General features: G+C 39.5%; 1 long non-coding RNA gene across 1 annotated transcript; it reads right to left on the reverse strand.

Moving 5' to 3' along the window:
* Nucleotides 1–1916: 1916 nt before the first annotated feature.
* On the reverse strand, nucleotides 1917–2552 carry LOC135611767 (uncharacterized). Its single transcript, XR_010486653.1, has 2 exons — nucleotides 2426–2552; nucleotides 1917–2348 (listed from the first exon to the last, which is right to left on the reverse strand). It is a non-coding gene; the product is annotated as an uncharacterized LOC135611767 (long non-coding RNA).
* Nucleotides 2553–25382: the final 22830 nt, after the last annotated feature.

The following is a 25382-nucleotide window of genomic DNA, read 5'->3' on the forward strand; positions in this document are numbered from 1 at the left end:
GCCTAAAAAAGCCCTACTCATCCTTACTCAGTAAACACATCAATTGTGAGTTAAAGAAAAGAAAAATGCTATAGTAATATTATAAAAACTCGTCTCAAGCTCTCAGTATTATATATGAAGTTTAAGAGAGAGGTGAGGTTGTAAAGGTTATCTCCTAAACCGGTGAAAAGGAGAAAATGGGTGTAAAAGGATAGTTGATCTTCCTCCGTTGAAAGAAGATCGATAGTGAAAGCCGATGGCCTTGAGTGAAGAGGAATCAGGAGTGGATGCAGGTCACGATGATCGAACCACTATAAAACTTAGTTTGTATTTATATTTTGTTTTTTACCTTTATTGCAAACTGCTTTACTTGCTCATTACATTTTTATGAACGTTTTCGAGTTAAACATATTTCCAATATGATTTTATCGAACGAAATTTTCGAATCGATGTAATTTTTATCGTAAGCACTAATTCACACTCCCCCCCTCTTAGTGCCGATTTCGATCCTAACAAAACAAACATCCTTTTAGTAGTATCACAAATTTCATCAAGTAATTATCTCATTTGGTTTTAAGATGAATGTTGTTGATGATTGCATGTATCATAAATTCAGTGGGAGCAAATTTATTTTACTAATATTTTATATGGATGACATTCTGCTTGCCACTAATGATATAGACATATTGCACGAAACCAAGAGATTTTTATCTAGAAATTTTAAGATGAAAGATCTTGGTGATACCCCTTTTGTATTAGGAATCAAGATACACCGAGATAGATCGCGAGGTATTCTAGGATTATTACAAAGGAACTATATCGATAAAGTACTCAAAAGGTTTAGCATATAGGATTGTAAACCAGGAGACACCCCTATCACAAAGGGAGACAAGTTCAGTCTCAATTAGTGCCTTAAAAAAAATCTGGAAACTTAAGAAATGCAGAAGATTTCCTATGCATTAGCTTTAGGGAGTCTAATGTATGCACAGGTTTGTACGCGTCAAGATATAATGTACATTGTTGGAATGTTAGATAGATACTTAAGCAATCATGGAATGAATCATTGGAATGTAGCTAAAAGAGTCATGAGATATTTAAAGAGAACAAAAGATCATATGGGAGATCAGACCATTTGAAGATCATTGGATATTCTGACTCCGATTTTACTAGATGCTAAGACAATATGATTTAATATTCTCCGACACATTCAAAAATAATAATTAATTATAAAAATAATATATAATTAATCTAGAATTATACACATGAATACATTTAATGAGACTTATATTTTATAATTTATAATTTATACAAATACTATATTGTGGAGCATGACATAGTTGTAATATGCTTAGACATCTAAGATTACAATTAATTAAAGGTCAAAGAGAGTTAAGTTGGTAATTGCTGATTTATTTGGCAAATCAAAAATTTATGGCTATTGAATTGACTTGCTAAATACATAAGAAAGATCAGAAAAACTCAACCATATGACTTTAACTTAGTGTAAAAAAAAATCTAATTAATGAAATACGATGTTAATTTAAAGCTGAAGTAAATGCATTCTGAAAGTAGAAATTTATTCAGAAAAAAGGAAAGAAAAAAGTGTAAGAGTTGTTTGTATTAGTTTGAAAATAGTATCTCATTCATTTCAATATAGTGCTACTTGATTAACCTCTCATCAGATTCTATCGTTATTGTTGGAGAAGCATCTTATGCTTATATTTACAGTGTGCAAAACTAGGAGGAAAAAGAAAGGCCATGCTCAACATCAAACACAATGAAAAAGTATTGCATTTCGGAAGGAGATTATTATCAAACCATGAGTGCTTTCAACGTTCCCAAAAATGACGGCACAGTTCCAGTGGAAGAATAGTCAATACTCTGAAATTTGGAACCTATTTTTCTGAAGCAAAATCTCAAAATATATTATGCTGCAATGGAGCAATGGTTCAGTTCTTTTCATTGCAATCTGAGGCCATCAAAAAATTACAATCTGTCCAGAAAATTCAGACGTAAGTGAATTTGAACGATCCCTCCAAGTACTTCAACATCAAGGTCATTCTTCTTCCTCTCCTTTTACAACATCAACACTTGCTTTGATTTCAGAAGACTCACTTACAAGTAACATAAGCTCCTTGAAAAAGAAGTCTAACTTATTGCAGTCAAAATCTTCGATTGCCGATGATACTGTCGCTTTTGATCTTTGATGAGATTGTTTATTTTCTTGTTGTAGTTGAAAGTGATACATTCTCAGAGCATCGTCCGTGGAAATCTCTTGAACGGGCTTGTAAAGACTTTGAAACGTGCATCTGTCTTCAAGCTTCTTAACTAACTTTTCTTTGAATTGATCTGGGAGGTTTACAAATGCACTACGAAATAATGTAGGAAAAATAAGATACCAAAATTCTTCTGCAGAAAGAGATCAGTAAATACTATCACTTTTCACCTTGTGATGCCTCTAACAATTCCCCATTTGTAACCACTGCTTGCAGATTGCTTAAACCCAATGTTGAAGCCCTCTTGGGCAGAAGCTTCCTTTCCTGCAGATATACCATCTCGATAACCCATATAAACTTTTGTCAAGGGTTCCATATGATACATCCTCAAGTTTAAAGCCCTAAAAGTTTTACTATGAAGAGTTTTGGACAAAGGATATGCATATCATTTATAGATTGCAAGGATACTGTATAAAATTGATCATAACGCCTCTTCTGTTCTCTGTTTAAGTCAGCATCTGAGATTTCATTCAGAAGCCCATCATCACACCAAGAATCATCAGAAGCATGCTCTGGAACTAAAACTAACTCATTAGCATATTAAACTTTGTATTTGGTCAAAACAACCATGGCAGTATATCATACAACTTCCACAAAAGGCATCATGTAAATGCTACATAAACACCAAAGAGACCAAAATGTCATCTAATATATCCATAATATAGTCACTAATTTGAGGAAGAATGAAATTAAAATTTTAGTTTTGATGAAACTATACTCTGCACATGAATTGCTATGCATGCATCTAGGCCAATCAAATTCAATCGTCTCTGACTTTAAAGGAACAATTCATTCGATTCCAAAATCTCCACATGTGCATGCTCGCTCAATAGCAGAAATGAAAAAGAAACAGTAAAACAATATGATGCATGAGCAATTAAATTAATTTATTAATAAAATAAATTTAATTTGTTTAGAGATATTTTACATATGTAATAACATGAAAATATCTACTCAACGAGGAGAAAAAGAAAGAAAAAATACAACAAAAAAGAAATCATATTATTGAAAATTACAAATCTTGATTGAATATCTTAAAGATTCATCTCTATAAAGATGAAAGATTATCAATCAAAAATATCATGAAGAGAGGAAGACTATTTCTCAAATCAAATCAGAAACGAAGAACAAGATATCATATATTTGATTTGATGCGATTGTAATTTTTTAAATTTCTGTAATTTTCTTTTTATTCTTATACTTGAGCATATAAAAATGGGCTATAACATTGTAATGTATGAATAAAAAAAGGATCCATGAATCAAGTTTTTTTCCTTTCCCACCTTGTGAGGCATGCGGAGGTGCAAGACTTCTATCCTAGGAGTGTTATCTTTGAGCCAATTGGATAGTTATACATTTGCTTATTATTTTTAGTTATTATCTTTCACTTTTCTCTTTCTATTCCTCCACTATGAAAGTAATTTGTTGTTGCTCGTCCTACATGCCAACCAATATTGAACACTTCAAAATTAAATATACCATCACATAAGTCTCAGAGATATAACCGCAGTGCCTCACCACAATGCTAAAAACTTTGCAAATATCTAGTATTGGTAACAAACCTCATAGCAAACTTTTTACCTTCATCCTCTTGTGATGATCTAAGCATGTCCTACAAATAAATCAATTTGTTCCAAAGAGAAACAGAAGAATAGAAATAGCAGGTGCCACCAATTCCACCAAGTAAACCTTTTTCATATAAAAATATGACCAAAAGTATCAAATTTATGAGGAAAAAAAAAGCTCACTGAGGGAAAGAACAAGGGTGATCTAGAAGTTGTCCGCTTGCGGAGGGAGGGCAGCCATCAGAGTTAGAGCTTATCGGGAGAATCACATCAATCGGATCGATAAGCAGCAAAAACACATAGTCCTAGATTAATCATGAGGACCAGATTGATGGCGGAAAAGAATCTTGCACTGCATCTTCTTTAGGGTTTTCGAACTAGAAAAGTGCGAGAAGGGAATTGGGGGCTAACCGTGAAGTTCTGAACAAGATATGGTCGATTGTAATGCATTAAATAAATTTGTGAGAGAGTAGGGAACTCTCTTCTTTCCTTAGAGAGAGAAGCTCTGGGTTTCTAAGGCGATAAGGACAACCCCATTGCCTTCTCCCTCCTTAATTCCACCTTTGATGCGACCCAACCACACCCTTCCCCACCCCCCCCCGCCCCCAACTACTGGCTTCACATCCCCTACTTGGCTCTCTCCTTGCATCCATTGTTGTTCCCCTCCCTAGGGTGTCATCATCTTCTTCTGTGGTGTCGATCCCTTCAGTTAGGGTTCCTGGAGTGATGCCAAGCCAGACCCCTAAGGTTTTCTCCTTTGGCAAGTACCAAGAAAAATGGGCCACTCCATCGGGATCCTTCCAATGCCCCTCCGCCTTCCAAGAAGAGCCAATTGGATGGCCCTTTCACTGGAAAGAGCATCTCTTAGGCATTGATGTTAATTGGTCCTTCATATGGGCCAGATGCAAGTTCACTACTATCTTCTTCTTTGTTTAACCGGATCTATGATGCTTCTAAGGATTTCATCGAATTTGACGAAAAAACTCCTCATGAATGGCAAAAACCTTGAATATCTAGTTTGATCAATCATTTCCTCCGACTTCGACTTTGGATTTCCTGAAATATGTGGTTTCTCACTAATGGAAATGTTCTTTGGTGTCCCAAGTGATCAATTTGGCTTAAGGTTTTTTTTTGCTTTCAATTTTTTTCTAAAGCGGAGGTTGTTCGCATCCTCACCGAGGGACCATGGACCATTCGAGGGGAGGTTTTGTATCTGATGCCCAAGAAAGCTAATTTCCAGCCTCTCACAGAGAGGATCTCATCTGTCCCTATCTAGGTGTAGTTCGTCAATCTTCCTTTGGAGTACTGGAACAGAATGTGTTATTAATCTTGGTTCTCTCCTAGGTCGTCCCCTAAAGAATGATGAATGTTCTTTCTCGTTTGAAAGGGGTCGATATGTAAGGTTAGTATAGAAATCGATCTTTCAAAACCCCATAAGCAGTATGACTGGGTCACCTAAAGAAAGGAATTTTCCAAACTGTTTCATATGAGAATTTACCTTTGGTGTGTTTCAAGTATAGTTGTGTGGGTCATAAAGTGGATTTGCCCTCTAGTTTCGATGACTTCTTTGACTTCCTCCCTTGTTTTTCTGGACTCTTCTCACAAGGCCGACCCCCAAAAGGGTGTGGAGCAACCCCCTTCCGATTTAGATGGCTCTATTACCCTAAGGGAGGTTGGGTCTTCTCACTTAGAGCTGGACCTCTTTGGTCCATGGATTAAAGTTGAGAAGCGTTGCCCGATTGGTCGTCGACACAGCCAAGCCAACGCTGATCGAAATCGATCGGAATAGGGGGGTGGGGTGGTGCCATGTCGAGGAAGCGATCGAGGCCATTGGTTTCCTCTGCTCCTTGAGATATTGGCACACATACAGGTCACATGCCCCCTACACTATAAGAAAAATAGTTATTAACCATGAACAAAAGTTGTCACTAAAAGAATTAGTGCAAAATGAGCCATCACTAGCTTCCGTCAGCATAGATCTCGTGGCTAAAAGTTTTAGTAACAAAAAAAGACACATATGTCATTAAATTATAGTTTTTAGTGATAGTTTATATTTGTAGCTAAAACATTAAATTCTATCGCTAAAAATAAATAAATTGATAAATTAATATTTCTGTGACAACAATTGGTTATGAACACTTCTGTCACTAAAAGAATTGACTAACAATTTTAGTGACAATATAATTAACTCTTACTGATTAAATGGAAAAGATAATAATAATTTAGTGATGGCTTGACCTGTCACTAAAATATAAAAAAAATTAGTAATGGATTATTTGAGTGTCACTATACTGTCAATAATAATTTTATTAATTACCTATCAATTTTTAATAATTTCAAAATCATACCAAAACTTTTTCATAAATTCAAGATAAAATTATTGATATTTGAAACTTCACATTACAATCTTTATTTTATCCAAAAATCAATATCAAAGTGAGACAATTATAAATTCCACATCATCTCGAAAAAAAATACATCAAGATATCTTTATATCTTCATTCTTGAACTCTCCTGTGTCATCTTGTGCATCTTGCGTGAAGTCACAATTGCACAATATATACAGACAAGTCACAATTGTTAGAGTTGCATAGTAGAGTTGAATAGTCCATCACTATTATCCCATGTTTGCAAATGCAAATGGTTAAGAAGGTGAGGAAACTGAAACCCTATTCTTCACACATTATTTCTTGCTATTATACTATGGAGGTATATGCAAGTTTTCCTTTATGTCAACCTACTGCTGACATTACATACTTTTTATTTTCAGAGTTAAGAACTGTTGTATATGAAAATAAAAGCAATTTTATGGTTGATTTCATTGATAAAACATAAACATGTCAAGATTGTTAGCAGTCCATAACAAGTTTCTAGTGTACTGCAGCCTAAAATTGGAATCCAAAATCAGATTAAAGCTTTCTAAAAGATATACCTCTTAAGTGAAGTAAAGCAGCATGCAAGCTTAGATATATCAGTGTTGCCAAGCATTGAAATAAAGTGATATAGAAACAGAAAATATCGAAGTCAAGTTCATCTTCCTAAGCGAGGGGAGGCCCGAAGCGCGTCGCTTGGGCGCTCGCCCGAGCCCAGGCGTCGGGCGAGCACCCGGGTTAAACCCAGCGACCGAACCAGCGTTTTAGGTCTGGTTCAATCTCCGGTGCTTTAGTTGGTCCAATCGAACCAACTAAAGCACCGATATCAGCCTTCTTCTCACGACTTCCCCAACTCTAACCCCGCTCGCCACTTCCACTCCCACTGCCGCTGCCACTGCTACCGCTATCGCTGCCACTATCGTCGCTCGTCGCTCTTGCTCTCGCTGCCGCTGCCACTGTCGTCGCTCGCCGCTCCCGCTCTCGCTCCCCCCTGCTCGCTGCTACCGCTGCCACTATCGCCGCTCCCGCTGCCACTACTCGCTGTTACTGCTGTCGCTGCCACTATCGTCGCTCGCCACTCCTGCTCCCGTTGACACTGTTGCCGCTCCCGCTGCCTCTGCTCGCTACTACTGCTGCTGCTGCCACTATCGCCGCTCGCCGCTCCTACTCCCGCTACTCGTTACTACCACTGTCGTTGCCACTGTCGCCGCTCCCGTTGCCATCGCTCGCCGCTACCGCTGCCGCTGCCACTATCGCTTCTCGTTGCTACCGCTGCCGCTGCTCTCAGTCAGTAGCCTCAGTCTTCCTCTTACTCACACTCTTCTTACTTCAATAGTATACTGTTATCAATATATTAACAATATGCTACTAACCAAGGTTCGTCGTACCGTACCGTACAGGCGTTTCGACCCGAGCTCGGTACGGTACGGTACGGTACCGGTGTACCGGGCGGTACATCAGGGCGTACCGAACAATTTTATACTTTTTTCATACTGTAGCACTGTAGCGGTATCGGGCGATCCGCATACCGGTAACCTATCGGATCGGTACGTACCGCCGGGTACGGATGGTACGCTTCGGTATGATAGACCTTGCTACTAACTATATACTAGTAATAGTATTTTTATTTATTAGATTAATAATATATTATTTTGATTTTAATACTATTAATTTTTATTTATTTAAAATTATTATTAGGTTTCAGAATAAATGATATATTTTTATTTAAATAAATATATTTATTAATTATATTATATATTTTTATATTTTAGCGTCTCGCTTCACTCAGACGAACGCCTAGCACCTCGGACGTTTTTGGACCTTAGCACCTTTTGGCACCTAGCGCCTTTTCAATCAATGCTTGTAACAAAATTGCAAACTCTCTTTAATGCATCTCAACTCCCAAAGCTTTGACAACACAACAACTTATAGCTAAACAATGAAAAACAAGACCAAGTTTATATACCATTTATGCCCTCCATTCCAGCTCTGACAATAGGCCGAGCACTTGAGTAGCTGCGGAAGGACCAAAAACTCTTATCTACAAAACATAAATAAATGTTACACAATGGCACTTCCCGTGATTCACCATCCAAATTCGAGCAATCAACAATCCAAATAACATAATTAATCAAATTAAAGCCCCACGCCCCCACAATCCAAACCCTAATTGAGATTTCCCAAGAGGATCCGCCACGATGAACCTCACGAGAAACATAGAAGAAAAGGCGTAATCCAAATAGAACCGAGAATCCACGCAGAACAAATACAACCCTGAGCAATTAAACGGAAATCGAGACGAGCTCCATAGCAAAAGAAACAAGAGCATATCAATGCGTCGCAATAGGAACGGGGTAGGAGAAAGGAGTGGAGGCAAACCTGGGGGCAGGGCTCGACGACGGGATCGATCGCCTGAGGAGCAAAGGTAGGGGTTTTCGACGAGCGGGACAACTGGGTGGGACGAGTGAAGCTCCGTCTCTCGATCTCGTCTTCCTCGCCCGCTCCTATTTCGCTGTTGGTGGCGACGCACGGACGTGAGGGGATCATTAAATCGCAACTACAGAGAGAAGCAGTGTAGAACGAGGAGGTCGAGGAGCAGTGACGGCCAGGACCGAAGAGCCAAGTAAGAATCCGCCATTTCCACCGTCTCTCTCTCTCACTCTCCCTGCCTCCGGGGGTGATATGGCGAGGGCGTCTCATGCTTAGTGACGCGGTTGATATCGGATTCGGGGAGTGGCCTCCGGAGCCGTCGGATCCGGGTGGGGTTGCAGCCGCCGCCGTTCTCCCTGTAGTTGCGATTTAATGATCCCCTCACGTCCGTGCGTTTTAATGATCCCCTCACGTTCCTCGCCCGCTCCTATTTCGCTGTTGGTGGCGACGCACGGACGTGCGTTTTAATGATCCCCTCACGTCCGTGCGTTTTAATGATCCCCTCACGTCCGTGCGTTCTCCGCTCAAAATGGCGACGCACGGACGTGAGGGGATCATTAAAACGCACGGACGGACGTGAGGGGATCATTAAATCGCACGGACGTGAGGGGATCATTAAAACGCACGTCCGTGCGTCGCCACCAACAGCGAAATAGGAGCGGGCGAGGAACGTGAGGGGATCATTAAAACGCACGGACGTGAGGGGATCATTAAATCGCAACTACAGGGAGAACGGCGGCGGCTGCAACCCCACCCGGATCCGACGGCTCCGGAGGCCACTCCCCGAATCCGATATCAACCGCGTCACTAAGCATGAGACGCCCTCGCCATATCACCCCCGGAGGCAGGGAGAGTGAGAGAGAGAGACGGTGGAAATGGCGGATTCTTACTTGGCTCTTCGGTCCTGGCCGTCACTGCTCCTCGACCTCCTCGTTCTACACTGCTTCTCTCTGTAGTTGCGATTTAATGATCCCCTCACGTCCGTGCGTTTTAATGATCCCCTCACGTTCCTCGCCCGCTCCTATTTCGCTGTTGGTGGCGACGCACGGACGTGCGTTTTAATGATCCCCTCACGTCCGTGCGATTTAATGATCCCCTCACGTCCGTCCGTGCGTTTTAATGATCCCCTCACGTCCGTGCGTCGCCATTTTTCTTGGTACTTGCCAAAGGAGAAAACCTTAGGGTCAAATACTCATCTTGTAAATGAGCTTACAACAACATAATCAAATTAATATTTTATTTATAAAAAATTAATTTATTTTAAGCTTTCGATTTTTGGTAAGTTAGTCTACGTCGGTTTTGACACGAATTGAAATGTTTGTCGGCGCTCTCTCTCTGTCTTATAACTATTTTCTTGGCAACGAGGATATGAAAACAAAAATGAACAAACCCTCATCACTCGATAACAGAACAATACCATGAAGAGCAAACCAAAATAACAACAATCCATATCACTTGAATCGAACCAGAACCTTTCATCAACGAGATTAATGTCGAGGAGGTCTCAAGGAAGCAATTTCTTAAAAGCATAAACTCGTCCTCCTCCTTCATCGGCACCTCCTCACCAACTTTGAAACCCGCCGTCTTCAATCAAGTCATTGGGAATAAGGGGTTGGCTGCGCGGGAGAGGGAGGAGTGAAGTATTTAGGATGGTGGAGAGAGAGGGAGGAGAGGAGAGGAGAGCGTGGGCCGTGATTCCTGATCTCGTTTGCGGAGCTGGAGATTGGTATTTCCACTAGGGTTCGCCTACAATCGCGCACCACCAAGAAGGCCGTGACACGTTATTTCTTTTTCAAAACATTTATATCCCAACTTGCTTAAGTTGAATCGACCGACTCTAAGTCAACTCGTAACTCCATTCTAGTCAAGCTTTGTATCCGATTCAAACGTCAGGTCCAGCTCCAAATCTCAATCTGGGCCGTAGGATCACATGATCCTACGATCTTGATCACAAATTTGATGACCGCATCTAATTCAACAGTGAATATATATATATATATATATATATATATATATATATATATATATATATATATATATATATATATATATATATATATATACATATACATATATATATATATATCATTATAGTGTTTGTCCAGTAAAGTATAATCTGTCACAATCATAAAAAATTCTTATCACGAAATAGGAATTTCGTCTTCCATAGCAATCCACTTGCATGTGTACAAATGTATAAATCGTATTACATGGGAGTTCCTTATAAAGTCGTATCATTATCAATAGTTCTGAATAATATAAAGTAGCTAACAGTACAGTACTGAATCATAAAAAGGACCAGCTTCAGATATCCTTCGATTCTTATGATGAGTCCCTCTACTAGTCGATCTAAATTAAATGCCTTGTCCCTTGTGATAAACATTATAAATATGAGTTCCTAGTGCATATCTATCAATCAAAGACAACAAATTAATGCTGCTGCTTTTTTTATTTAATCTTGAATCTAGAAAGGATCATACCTTCTAGCAAGTTAAAGACAGCAAAAAAGAAACAATTAAATTGTGAAGGAATCGATGCATAAGGAAATGAGGTGCATCAATGTTCCAGAGTCGAAAAATTAAATGATGGATAGGAAAATTGAAAAGGTGTCAATGATATTCTAATTCATTGTAATATAATCACTCATACAGCATGTACCAGGGCAAAAAATTCTGAAACGAACTAACAGACAAAAAATAAGATATAAAAAGAAAATTAGGTAGGTAATAATAAGCTTGAAAGATCCCACATCAATTAATTTATTAAGACAAATTGAATCAAAAACATTATTCACCAACTATTACCCTTATTTCATATAAATTTGCACACCATTTAATCTCTCGTATTATATTACGATACCATTTAAGGAGATTTGGAAGCAATCATGTGCATAGCGACAATTTCAGCTCAATATTACCTAAACTTATGCGCTAATTCTACTCGCAAGCTATAAAGGCGTACAATTAAATGAAAACCTAGATTTCCAAGAAACAACCAAATAATCAAGGACAAGAAAATAAAATACTAACAAGATGTTGCAAGCAGAAACAACAATCCAAGAACATAGCCAGAAAAAACCCAATAAAGGGAATCTAACCACACGAGGACGATTCAACACCTAGGGTTGCATCCTCTGAGACAAACAAGTAGAAGAAACCCAATAACACAAGAGGGCAAGCACGACAACTACCTCAGATTAGAAGGCAACGACGAAACCCCGTGAGAGAGGAGAGAGGAGAGAGGCGGCGGCGGCGATGGAGAAGAAGCGGATCTCGCGGTGGCGATGGAGAAGAAGCGGATCTCGCGGTCCCCTCTCCGACCAACAGATAAAGAGGTAAATGGAAACGGAGAAAGGAGAGGCAGACGAGGACAAGAGAGGCATATCTGTAGCGATTCCCATGAATGCAAAATTGTTACCCGCGCAGATACCAGCGCATCAATGGCCCACCCAGAATGGCCCCGTTCATAAGATTTCAATAACAATGCGAGTAGCTTGTAAGGTACCGGGCTAAAGTGCATAAAAGTATTTCCAGGGAACAATACAGTGAGGTCGAGCGCATCCTATCGAAGTGGGTATAAGCCAGCGTGATTGCATCGAGATTCGTGTGATTGGTAAATCTAACGGTAAAAAAATTTTGGCTGCATCTTCATATGGCCCATCTCGAGCGCATCGTATCACACCGAAGAATGATAATTATAGACAGCCTCGTGGACGCCAATTGACCGCGTTGCGCGTCTCAAATTGATATGAGAGTGGTCTCGTCAATATAGAAGAAGCAAAGGTAAGGGAACCTCGTCCGTGGATTCTTGTCGATGGGAGACGTGGATGACCATAAGCCTGAGAGCTGCAGCGGCGGTTGGGTTCAATCCGAACCCCACCGACCCAATCTGGGTTCAACCTCAATTCGATACCCAAACCTAATATTTATTTGTATATGCATGTGTGTTGGATCAGTCTGATCTATATAGATGGCCAATAAAGGTCATCCGTGATGAGTCAATCCAGAACAAAACTATGTCTTATAACTAGAACGAAGGTATTCGAATCGACTTAACTAAGGTCCTAAATTTTTGTCTATGGGATATATCAAAACTTATCAGGTCTAATCAAACCAAACCCAAATCTAATTTGCTTAGTTTCATACATGACTCAGATCAGTTTTAAATTTTCTCAACCTTTTAGCTAGTTGGGACGATTAAAGTCGACACAACTCATCCTTCCTTATTGCCGATTCGATACCCAATCCGAACCCCACCGTCTCTCTCTCTCACTCTCCCTGCCTCCGGGGGTGATATGGCGAGGGCGTCTCATGCTCAGTGACGCGGTTGATATCGGATTCGGGGAGTGGCCTCCGGAGCCGTCGGATCCGGGTGGGGTTGCAGCCGCCGCCGTTCTCCCTGTAGTTGCGATTTAATGATCCCCTCACGTTCGTGCGTTTTAATGATCCCCTCACGTTCCTCGCCCGCTCCTATTTCGCTGTTGGTGGCGACGCACGGACGTGCGTTTTAATGATCCCCTCACGTCCGTGCGTTTTAATGATCCCCTCACGTCCGTGCGTTCTCCGCTCAAAATGGTGACGCACGGACGTGAGGGGATCATTAAAACGCACGGACGGACGTGAGGGGATCATTAAATCGCACGGACGTGAGGGGATCATTAAAACGCACGGACGTGAGGGGATCATTAAAACGCACGTCCGTGCGTCGCCACCAACAGCGAAATAGGAGCGGGCGAGGAACGTGAGGGGATCATTAAAACGCACGGACGTGAGGGGATCATTAAATCGCAACTACAGGGAGAACGGCGGCGGCTGCAACCCCACCAGGATCCGACGGCTCCGGAGGCCACTCCCCGAATCCGATATCAACCGCGTCACTAAGCATGAGACGCCCTCGCCATATCACCCCCGGAGGCAGGGAGAGTGAGAGAGAGAGACGGTGGAAATGGCGGATTCTTACTTGGCTCTTCGGTCCTGGCCGTCACTGCTCCTCGACCTCCTCGTTCTACACTGCTTCTCTCTGTAGTTGCGATTTAATGATCCCCTCACGTCCGTGCGTTTTAATGATCCCCTCACGTTCCTCGCCCGCTCCTATTTCGCTGTTGGTGGCGACGCACGGACGTGCGTTTTAATGATCCCCTCACGTCCGTGCGTTTTAATGATCCCCTCACGTCCGTGCGATTTAATGATCCCCTCACGTCCGTCCGTGCGTTTTAATGATCCCCTCACGTCCGTGCGTCGCCATTTTTCTTGGTACTTGCCAAAGGAGAAAACCTTAGGGTCAAATACTCATCTTGTAAATGAGCTTACAACAACATAATCAAATTAATATTTTATTTATAAAAAATTAATTTATTTTAAGCTTTCGATTTTTGGTAAGTTAGTCTACGTCGGTTTTGACACGAATTGAAATGTTTGTCGGCGCTCTCTCTCTGTCTTAGAACTATTTTCTTGGCAACGAGGATATGAAAACAAAAATGAACAAACCCTCATCACTCGATAACAGAACAATACCATGAAGAGCAAACCAAAATAACAACAATCCATATCACTTGAATCGAACCAGAACCTTTTATCAACGAGATTAATGTCGAGGAGGTCTCGAGGAAGCAATTTCTTAAAAGCATAAACTCGTCCTCCTCCTTCATCGGCACCTCCTCACCAACTTTGAAACCCGCCGTCTTCAATCAAGTCATTGGGAATAAGGGGTTGGCTGCGCGGGAGAGGGAGGAGTGAAGTATTTAGGATGGTGGAGAGAGAGGGAGGAGAGGAGAGGAGAGCGTGGGCCGTGATTCCTGATCTCGTTTGCGGAGCTGGAGATTGGTATTTCCACTAGGGTTCGCCTACAATCGCGCACCACCAAGAAGGCCGTGACACGTTATTTCTTTTTCAAAACATTTATATCCCAACTTGCTTAAGTTGAATCGACCGACTCTAAGTCAACTCGTAACTCCATTCTAGTCAAGCTTTGTATCCGATTCAAACGTCAGGTCCAGCTCCAAATCTCAATCTGGGCCGTAGGATCACATGATCCTACGATCTTGATCACAAATTTGATGACCGCATCTAATTCAACAGTGAATATATATATATATATATATATATAAAGCATTAGATCTAACCGTGGAGGGGAATATTACAACAGAAATGACGGCTCAAGTGAATAACGTCGAGGACCATTTGCTCTATGCTTAGAGGAGTGTGGAATTATCCCTCTGTATAAAATGCCAAGGTCACCTAACATGAATGGTGTAGTTGAAAGACGAAACTGCATACTTAAAGACATAGTAAGAAATATGATTTTTTAATCTACTTTGCCAGAGTCACCCTGAAGAGAAGCAATAAAAACTATAGCTTACATTCTTATAGAGTACCAATTAAAGCAACTACAAAAACACCTTATGAGCTTTGGACCGGAAGAAAGCCTAGTCTAAGACACTTTCATAGGTTGTCTATCTAAGACAAGGCTTTACAGGCCTAACGAAAAGAAATTGGAACCCCAAACAATAAGCAATTATTTTATTGGTTATTCTGAACGATCTAAGGGGTACAAATTTTATAATCCCAAATCAATAAATATTTTTGAGACGAGTATTGCTACAAGGATATTGAGTTTGGGGGGAGAAATAAGGTTAAAGACTTTACGTTTGAGGAAGAATTGGTTCAATTTAATCCAATTTATATAGTTGCCACTGATGTGGTAAATTCAATACCTCAAAAGGATATAGTTATTTCAACTCTCATATAGTATAAGAAAATTATTCATGAGGATCAAACTCAACATCCATAAGAACATATGCCACAAGAGCTAGCACCTTTGTGATGATCCATTAGGGTAAGGAGGAGTGTCATTTCATATGATTATATGGTATTTCTCTGGGAACATGAAAAAAGTAGTGATATGATGGAAGATGATCCAATCAACTTCTGTCAAGCCATAGAGGATTCCAATTCTGATAAGTGGATTAAAGCAATGAATCAAGAGTATAAGTCCATACAAGACAATAAAGTTTGAGAACTTGTCCCATTACTAGAAGGAGTGAAACCTATTGGTTGTAAATGAATTTTTAAAACCAAAGGGGATTCTAATGGTAATGTGGAGAGATATAATGCACGTCTTGTGGCAAAGGGCTATACTCAAAAAGAAGGGATTGACTTTAAATAAACCTCTCCGGTTTTAACGAATGACTCTTTTAGAATAATTATGGCTTTAGCCACACATTTTGATTTGGAGCTCTTTTAGATGGATGTCAAAATAACAATTCTCAATGGAAATATTGATGAAATAATTTATATGGTACAACCAGAATACTTTGTATCAAAAGAACCTAAAGAAAATAATATGTAAATTGATAAAATCTATCTATGAGATAAAACATATTGAATCTTGGATTTTGACGATGAAATCAATTAATGAGTTTACGATCTAATGTACATTTAAGTGACGTAGGACTATATTCAATCAGGAAAGATAAATTGATTAAAGCGGTGGAATCAAAAGTTGGGCTAAAATGGAACATGTCAGAAGATTGGATGTCGGACCGGAGGAATGGTCGACATATCAGCAGAAGGCTTCGTGCCATGAGTTCGAGCATCGGGCCAAAAGGATCAGACATTGCACTAAGGAGATCGGGTGTTGCGGATATCAACATGTCGATTGGGCAATACATCATAAGAGAGGACGATATGCCGAAGGTTCGGGTGAAGCATCGGATGAACCAATGACATGTTGGATAACTTAGAATTCTTACTTATAATAATTTGTCTAGATCGAAGTAGTTTTAGTTCTAATTGGATTGTTTAGAATGTAATTAGACCAACTCAATTATGGGTTAACTCGGCCTGAATTGGGGTTATTTTGGGCCAAGTGGAAGGCCCAATTAGTGACCCATAGTTGGCCCAAGCTGTGACACTGCCAGTTTAGGTGATAATATTGCTCAGATACAATCTCCCAGACTGTGTTAGGCGATGGTACCACCTAGTCTCAAACTAGCAGGCGGTGGTATTGCTAGTACCCCGAAAACCCAAGATGAGATCATTTGGTCCCTAAATTTGAATTCATTTGGGGCCTAAAAAAGCCCTACTCATCCTTACTCAGTAAACACATCAATTGTGAGTTAAAGAAAAGAAAAATGCTATAGTAATATTATAAAAACTCGTCTCAAGCTCTCAGTATTATATATGAAGTTTAAGAGAGAGGTGAGGTTGTAAAGGTTATCTCCTAAACCGGTGAAAAGGAGAAAATGGGTGTAAAAGGATAGTTGATCTTCCTCCGTTGAAAGAAGATCGATAGTGAAAGCCGATGGCCTTGAGTGAAGAGGAATCAGGAGTGGATGCAGGTCACGATGATCGAACCACTATAAAACTTAGTTTGTATTTATATTTTGTTTTTTACCTTTATTGCAAACTGCTTTACTTGCTCATTACATTTTTATGAACGTTTTCGAGTTAAACATATTTCCAATATGATTTTATCGAACGAAATTTTCGAATCGATGTAATTTTTATCGTAAGCACTAATTCACACTCCCCCCCTCTTAGTGCCGATTTCGATCCTAACAAAACAAACATCCTTTTAGTAGTATCACAAATTTCATCAAGTAATTATCTCATTTGGTTTTAAGATGAATGTTGTTGATGATTGCATGTATCATAAATTCAGTGGGAGCAAATTTATTTTACTAATATTTTATATGGATGACATTCTGCTTGCCACTAATGATATAGACATATTGCACGAAACCAAGAGATTTTTATCTAGAAATTTTGAGATGAAAGATCTTGGTGATGCCCCTTTTGTATTAGGAATCCAGATACACCGAGATAGATCGCGAGGTATTCTAGGATTATTACAAAGGAACTATATCGATAAAGTACTCAAAAGGTTTAGCATATAGGATTGTAAACCAGGAGACACCCCTATCACAAAGGGAGACAAGTTCAGTCTCAATTAGTGCCTTAAAAAAAATCTGGAAACTTAAGAAATGCAGAAGATTTCCTATGCATTAGCTTTAGGGAGTCTAATGTATGCACAGGTTTGTACGCGTCAAGATATAATGTACATTGTTGGAATGTTAGATAGATACTTAAGCAATCATGGAATGAATCATTGGAATATAGCTAAAAGAGTCATGAGATATTTAAAGAGAACAAAAGATCATATGGGAGATCAGACCATTTGAAGATCATTGGATATTCTGACTCCGATTTTACTAGATGCTAAGACAATATGATTTAATATTCTCCGACACATTCAAAAATAATAATTAATTATAAAAATAATATATAATTAATCTAGAATTATACACATGAATACATTTAATGAGACTTATATTTTATAATTTATAATTTATACAAATACTATATTGTGGAGCATGACATAGTTGTAATATGCTTAGACATCTAAGATTACAATTAATTAAAGGTCAAAGAGAGTTAAGTTGGTAATTGCTGATTTATTTGGCAAATCAAAAATTTATGGCTATTGAATTGACTTGCTAAATACATAAGAAAGATCAGAAAAACTCAACCATATGACTTTAACTTAGTGTAAAAAAAAATCTAATTAATGAAATACGATGTTAATTTAAAGCTGAAGTAAATGCATTCTGAAAGTAGAAATTTATTCAGAAAAAAGGAAAGAAAAAAGTGTAAGAGTTGTTTGTATTAGTTTGAAAATAGTATCTCATTCATTTCAATATAGTGCTACTTGATTAACCTCTCATCAGATTCTATCGTTATTGTCGGAGAAGCATCTTATGCTTATATTTACAGTGTGCAAAACTAGGAGGAAAAAGAAAGGCCATGCTCAACATCAAACACAATGAAAAAGTATTGCATTTCGGAAGGAGATTATTATCAAACCATGAGTGCTTTCAACGTTCCCAAAAATGACGGCACAGTTCCAGTGGAAGAATAGTCAATACTCTGAAATTTGGAACCTATTTTTCTGAAGCAAAATCTCAAAATATATTATGCTGCAATGGAGCAATGGTTCAGTTCTTTTCATTGCAATCTGAGGCCATCAAAAAATTACAATCTGTCCAGAAAATTCAGACGTAAGTGAATTTGAACGATCCCTCCAAGTACTTCAACATCAAGGTCATTCTTCTTCCTCTCCTTTTACAACATCAACACTTGCTTTGATTTCAGAAGACTCACTTACAAGTAACATAAGCTCCTTGAAAAAGAAGTCTAACTTATTGCAGTCAAAATCTTCGATTGCCGATGATACTGTCGCTTTTGATCTTTGATGAGATTGTTTATTTTCTTGTTGTAGTTGAAAGTGATACATTCTCAGAGCATCGTCCGTGGAAATCTCTTGAACGGGCTTGTAAAGACTTTGAAACGTGCATCTGTCTTCAAGCTTCTTAACTAACTTTTCTTTGAATTGATCTGGGAGGTTTACAAATGCACTACGAAATAATGTAGGAAAAATAAGATACCAAAATTCTTCTGCAGAAAGAGATCAGTAAATACTATCACTTTTCACCTTGTGATGCCTCTAACAATTCCCCATTTGTAACCACTGCTTGCAGATTGCTTAAACCCAATGTTGAAGCCCTCTTGGGCAGAAGCTTCCTTTCCTGCAGATATACCATCTCGATAACCCTTATAAACTTTTGTCAAGGGTTCCATATGATACATCCTCAAGTTTAAAGCCCTAAAAGTTTTACTATGAAGAGTTTTGGACAAAGGATATGCATATCATTTATAGATTGCAAGGATACTGTATAAAATTGATCATAACGCCTCTTCTGTTCTCTGTTTAAGTCAGCATCTGAGATTTCATTCAGAAGCCCATCATCACACCAAGAATCATCAGAAGCATGCTCTGGAACTAAAACTAACTCATTAGCATATTAAACTTTGTATTTGGTCAAAACAACCATGGCAGTATATCATACAACTTCCACAAAAGGCATCATGTAAATGCTACATAAACACCAAAGAGACCAAAATGTCATCTAATATATCCATAATATAGTCACTAATTTGAGGAAGAATGAAATTAAAATTTTAGTTTTGATGAAACTATACTCTGCACATGAATTGCTATGCATGCATCTAGGCCAATCAAATTCAATCGTCTCTGACTTTAAAGGAACAATTCATTCGATTCCAAAATCTCCACATGTGCATGCTCGCTCAATAGCAGAAATGAAAAAGAAACAGTAAAACAATATGATGCATGAGCAATTAAATTAATTTATTAATAAAATAAATTTAATTTGTTTAGAGATATTTTACATATGTAATAACATGAAAATATCTACTCAACGAGGAGAAAAAGAAAGAAAAAATACAACAAAAAAGAAATCATATTATTGAAAATTACAAATCTTGATTGAATATCTTAAAGATTCATCTCTATAAAGATGAAAGATTATCAATCAAAAATATCATGAAGAGAGGAAGACTATTTCTCAAATCAAATCAGAAACGAAGAACAAGATATCATATATTTGATTTGATGCGATTGTAATTTTTTAAATTTCTGTAATTTTCTTTTTATTCTTATACTTGAGCATATAAAAATGGGCTATAACATTGTAATGTATGAATAAAAAAAGGATCCATGAATCAAGTTTTTTTCCTTTCCCACCTTGTGAGGCATGCGGAGGTGCAAGACTTCTATCCTAGGAGTGTTATCTTTGAGCCAATTGGATAGTTATACATTTGCTTATTATTTTTAGTTATTATCTTTCACTTTTCTCTTTCTATTCCTCCACTATGAAAGTAATTTGTTGTTGCTCGTCCTACATGCCAACCAATATTGAACACTTCAAAATTAAATATACCATCACATAAGTCTCAGAGATATAACCGCAGTGCCTCACCACAATGCTAAAAACTTTGCAAATATCTAGTATTGGTAACAAACCTCATAGCAAACTTTTTACCTTCATCCTCTTGTGATGATCTAAGCATGTCCTACAAATAAATCAATTTGTTCCAAAGAGAAACAGAAGAATAGAAATAGCAGGTGCCACCAATTCCACCAAGTAAACCTTTTTCATATAAAAATATGACCAAAAGTATCAAATTTATGAGGAAAAAAAAAGCTCACTGAGGGAAAGAACAAGGGTGATCTAGAAGTTGTCCGCTTGCGGAGGGAGGGCAGCCATCAGAGTTAGAGCTTATCGGGAGAATCACATCAATCGGATCGATAAGCAGCAAAAACACATAGTCCTAGATTAATCATGAGGACCAGATTGATGGCGGAAAAGAATCTTGCACTGCATCTTCTTTAGGGTTTTCGAACTAGAAAAGTGCGAGAAGGGAATTGGGGGCTAACCGTGAAGTTCTGAACAAGATATGGTCGATTGTAATGCATTAAATAAATTTGTGAGAGAGTAGGGAACTCTCTTCTTTCCTTAGAGAGAGAAGCTCTGGGTTTCTAAGGCGATAAGGACAACCCCATTGCCTTCTCCCTCCTTAATTCCACCTTTGATGCGACCCAACCACACCCTTCCCCACCCCCCCCCGCCCCCAACTACTGGCTTCACATCCCCTACTTGGCTCTCTCCTTGCATCCATTGTTGTTCCCCTCCCTAGGGTGTCATCATCTTCTTCTGTGGTGTCGATCCCTTCAGTTAGGGTTCCTGGAGTGATGCCAAGCCAGACCCCTAAGGTTTTCTCCTTTGGCAAGTACCAAGAAAAATGGGCCACTCCATCGGGATCCTTCCAATGCCCCTCCGCCTTCCAAGAAGAGCCAATTGGATGGCCCTTTCACTGGAAAGAGCATCTCTTAGGCATTGATGTTAATTGGTCCTTCATATGGGCCAGATGCAAGTTCACTACTATCTTCTTCTTTGTTTAACCGGATCTATGATGCTTCTAAGGATTTCATCGAATTTGACGAAAAAACTCCTCATGAATGGCAAAAACCTTGAATATCTAGTTTGATCAATCATTTCCTCCGACTTCGACTTTGGATTTCCTGAAATATGTGGTTTCTCACTAATGGAAATGTTCTTTGGTGTCCCAAGTGATCAATTTGGCTTAAGGTTTTTTTTTGCTTTCAATTTTTTTCTAAAGCGGAGGTTGTTCGCATCCTCACCGAGGGACCATGGACCATTCGAGGGGAGGTTTTGTATCTGATGCCCAAGAAAGCTAATTTCCAGCCTCTCACAGAGAGGATCTCATCTGTCCCTATCTAGGTGTAGTTCGTCAATCTTCCTTTGGAGTACTGGAACAGAATGTGTTATTAATCTTGGTTCTCTCCTAGGTCGTCCCCTAAAGAATGATGAATGTTCTTTCTCGTTTGAAAGGGGTCGATATGTAAGGTTAGTATAGAAATCGATCTTTCAAAACCCCATAAGCAGTATGACTGGGTCACCTAAAGAAAGGAATTTTCCAAACTGTTTCATATGAGAATTTACCTTTGGTGTGTTTCAAGTATAGTTGTGTGGGTCATAAAGTGGATTTGCCCTCTAGTTTCGATGACTTCTTTGACTTCCTCCCTTGTTTTTCTGGACTCTTCTCACAAGGCCGACCCCCAAAAGGGTGTGGAGCAACCCCCTTCCGATTTAGATGGCTCTATTACCCTAAGGGAGGTTGGGTCTTCTCACTTAGAGCTGGACCTCTTTGGTCCATGGATTAAAGTTGAGAAGCGTTGCCCGATTGGTCGTCGACACAGCCAAGCCAACGCTGATCGAAATCGATCGGAATAGGGGGGTGGGGTGGTGCCATGTCGAGGAAGCGATCGAGGCCATTGGTTTCCTCTGCTCCTTGAGATATTGGCACACATACAGGTCACATGCCCCCTACACTATAAGAAAAATAGTTATTAACCATGAACAAAAGTTGTCACTAAAAGAATTAGTGCAAAATGAGCCATCACTAGCTTCCGTCAGCATAGATCTCGTGGCTAAAAGTTTTAGTAACAAAAAAAGACACATATGTCATTAAATTATAGTTTTTAGTGATAGTTTATATTTGTAGCTAAAACATTAAATTCTATCGCTAAAAATAAATAAATTGATAAATTAATATTTCTGTGACAACAATTGGTTATGAACACTTCTGTCACTAAAAGAATTGACTAACAATTTTAGTGACAATATAATTAACTCTTACTGATTAAATGGAAAAGATAATAATAATTTAGTGATGGCTTGACCTGTCACTAAAATATAAAAAAAATTAGTAATGGATTATTTGAGTGTCACTATACTGTCAATAATAATTTTATTAATTACCTATCAATTTTTAATAATTTCAAAATCATACCAAAACTTTTTCATAAATTCAAGATAAAATTATTGATATTTGAAACTTCACATTACAATCTTTATTTTATCCAAAAATCAATATCAAAGTGAGACAATTATAAATTCCACATCATCTCGAAAAAAAATACATCAAGATATCTTTATATCTTCATTCTTGAACTCTCCTGTGTCATCTTGTGCATCTTGCGTGAAGTCACAATTGCACAATATATACAGACAAGTCACAATTGTTAGAGTTGCATAGTAGAGTTGAATAGTCCATCACTATTATCCCATGTTTGCAAATGCAAATGGTTAAGAAGGTGAGGAAACTGAAACCCTATTCTTCACACATTATTTCTTGCTATTATACTATGGAGGTATATGCAAGTTTTCCTTTATGTCAACCTACTGCTGACATTACATACTTTTTATTTTCAGAGTTAAGAACTGTTGTATATGAAAATAAAAGCAATTTTATGGTTGATTTCATTGATAAAACATAAACATGTCAAGATTGTTAGCAGTCCATAACAAGTTCTAGTGTACTGCAGCCTAAAATTGGAATCCAAAATCAGATTAAAGCTTTCTAAAAGATATACCTCTTAAGTGAAGTAAAGCAGCATGCAAGCTTAGATATATCAGTGTTGCCAAGCATTGAAATAAAGTGAAATAGAAACAGAAAATATCGAAGTCAAGTTCATCTTCCTAAGCGAGGGGAGGCCCGAAGCGCGTCGCTTGGGCGCTCGCCCGAGCCCAGGCGTCGGGCGAGCACCCGGGTTAAACCCAGCGACCGAACCAGCGTTTTAGGTCTGGTTCAATCTCCGGTGCTTTAGTTGGTCCAATCGAACCAACTAAAGCACCGATATCAGCCTTCTTCTCACGACTTCCCCAACTCTAACCCCGCTCGCCACTTCCACTCCCACTGCCGCTGCCACTGCTACCGCTATCGCTGCCACTATCGTCGCTCGTCGCTCTTGCTCTCGCTGCCGCTGCCACTGTCGTCGCTCGCCGCTCCCGCTCTCGCTCCCCCCTGCTCGCTGCTACCGCTGCCACTATCGCCGCTCCCGCTGCCACTACTCGCTGTTACTGCTGTCGCTGCCACTATCGTCGCTCGCCACTCCTGCTCCCGTTGACACTGTTGCCGCTCCCGCTGCCTCTGCTCGCTACTACTGCTGCTGCTGCCACTATCGCCGCTCGCCGCTCCTACTCCCGCTACTCGTTACTACCACTGTCGTTGCCACTGTCGCCGCTCCCGTTGCCATCGCTCGCCGCTACCGCTGCCGCTGCCACTATCGCTTCTCGTTGCTACCGCTGCCGCTGCTCTCAGTCAGTAGCCTCAGTCTTTCTCTTACTCACACTCTTCTTACTTCAATAGTATACTGTTATCAATATATTAACAATATGCTACTAACCAAGGTTCGTCGTACCGTACCGTACAGGCGTTTCGACCCGAGCTCGGTACGGTACGGTACGGTACCGGTGTACCGGGCGGTACATCAGGGCGTACCGAACAATTTTATACTTTTTTCATACTGTAGCACTGTAGCGGTATCGGGCGATCCGCATACCGGTAACCTATCGGATCGGTACGTACCGCCGGGTACGGATGGTACGCTTCGGTATGATAGACCTTGCTACTAACTATATACTAGTAATAGTATTTTTATTTATTAGATTAATAATATATTATTTTGATTTTAATACTATTAATTTTTATTTATTTAAAATTATTATTAGGTTTCAGAATAAATGATATATTTTTATTTAAATAAATATATTTATTAATTATATTATATATTTTTATATTTTAGCGTCTCGCTTCACTCAGACGAACGCCTAGCACCTCGGACGTTTTTGGACCTTAGCACCTTTTGGCACCTAGCGCCTTTTCAATCAATGCTTGTAACAAAATTGCAAACTCTCTTTAATGCATCTCAACTCCCAAAGCTTTGACAACACAACAACTTATAGCTAAACAATGAAAAACAAGACCAAGTTTATATACCATTTATGCCCTCCATTCCAGCTCTGACAATAGGCCGAGCACTTGAGTAGCTGCGGAAGGACCAAAAACTCTTATCTACAAAACATAAATAAATGTTACACAATGGCACTTCCCGTGATTCACCATCCAAATTCGAGCAATCAACAATCCAAATAACATAATTAATCAAATTAAAGCCCCACGCCCCCACAATCCAAACCCTAATTGAGATTTCCCAAGAGGATCCGCCACGATGAACCTCACGAGAAACATAGAAGAAAAGGCGTAATCCAAATAGAACCGAGAATCCACGCAGAACAAATACAACCCTGAGCAATTAAACGGAAATCGAGACGAGCTCCATAGCAAAAGAAACAAGAGCATATCAATGCGTCGCAATAGGAACGGGGTAGGAGAAAGGAGTGGAGGCAAACCTGGGGGCAGGGCCCGACGACGGGATCGATCGCCTGAGGAGCAAAGGTAGGGGTTTTCGACGAGCGGGACAACTGGGTGGGACGAGTGAAGCTCCGTCTCTCGATCTCGTCTTCCTCGCCCGCT

Source organism: Musa acuminata, chromosome BXJ2-5, assembly GCF_036884655.1.
Source record: "Musa acuminata AAA Group cultivar baxijiao chromosome BXJ2-5, Cavendish_Baxijiao_AAA, whole genome shotgun sequence".
NCBI lineage: Eukaryota > Viridiplantae > Streptophyta > Magnoliopsida > Zingiberales > Musaceae > Musa > Musa acuminata.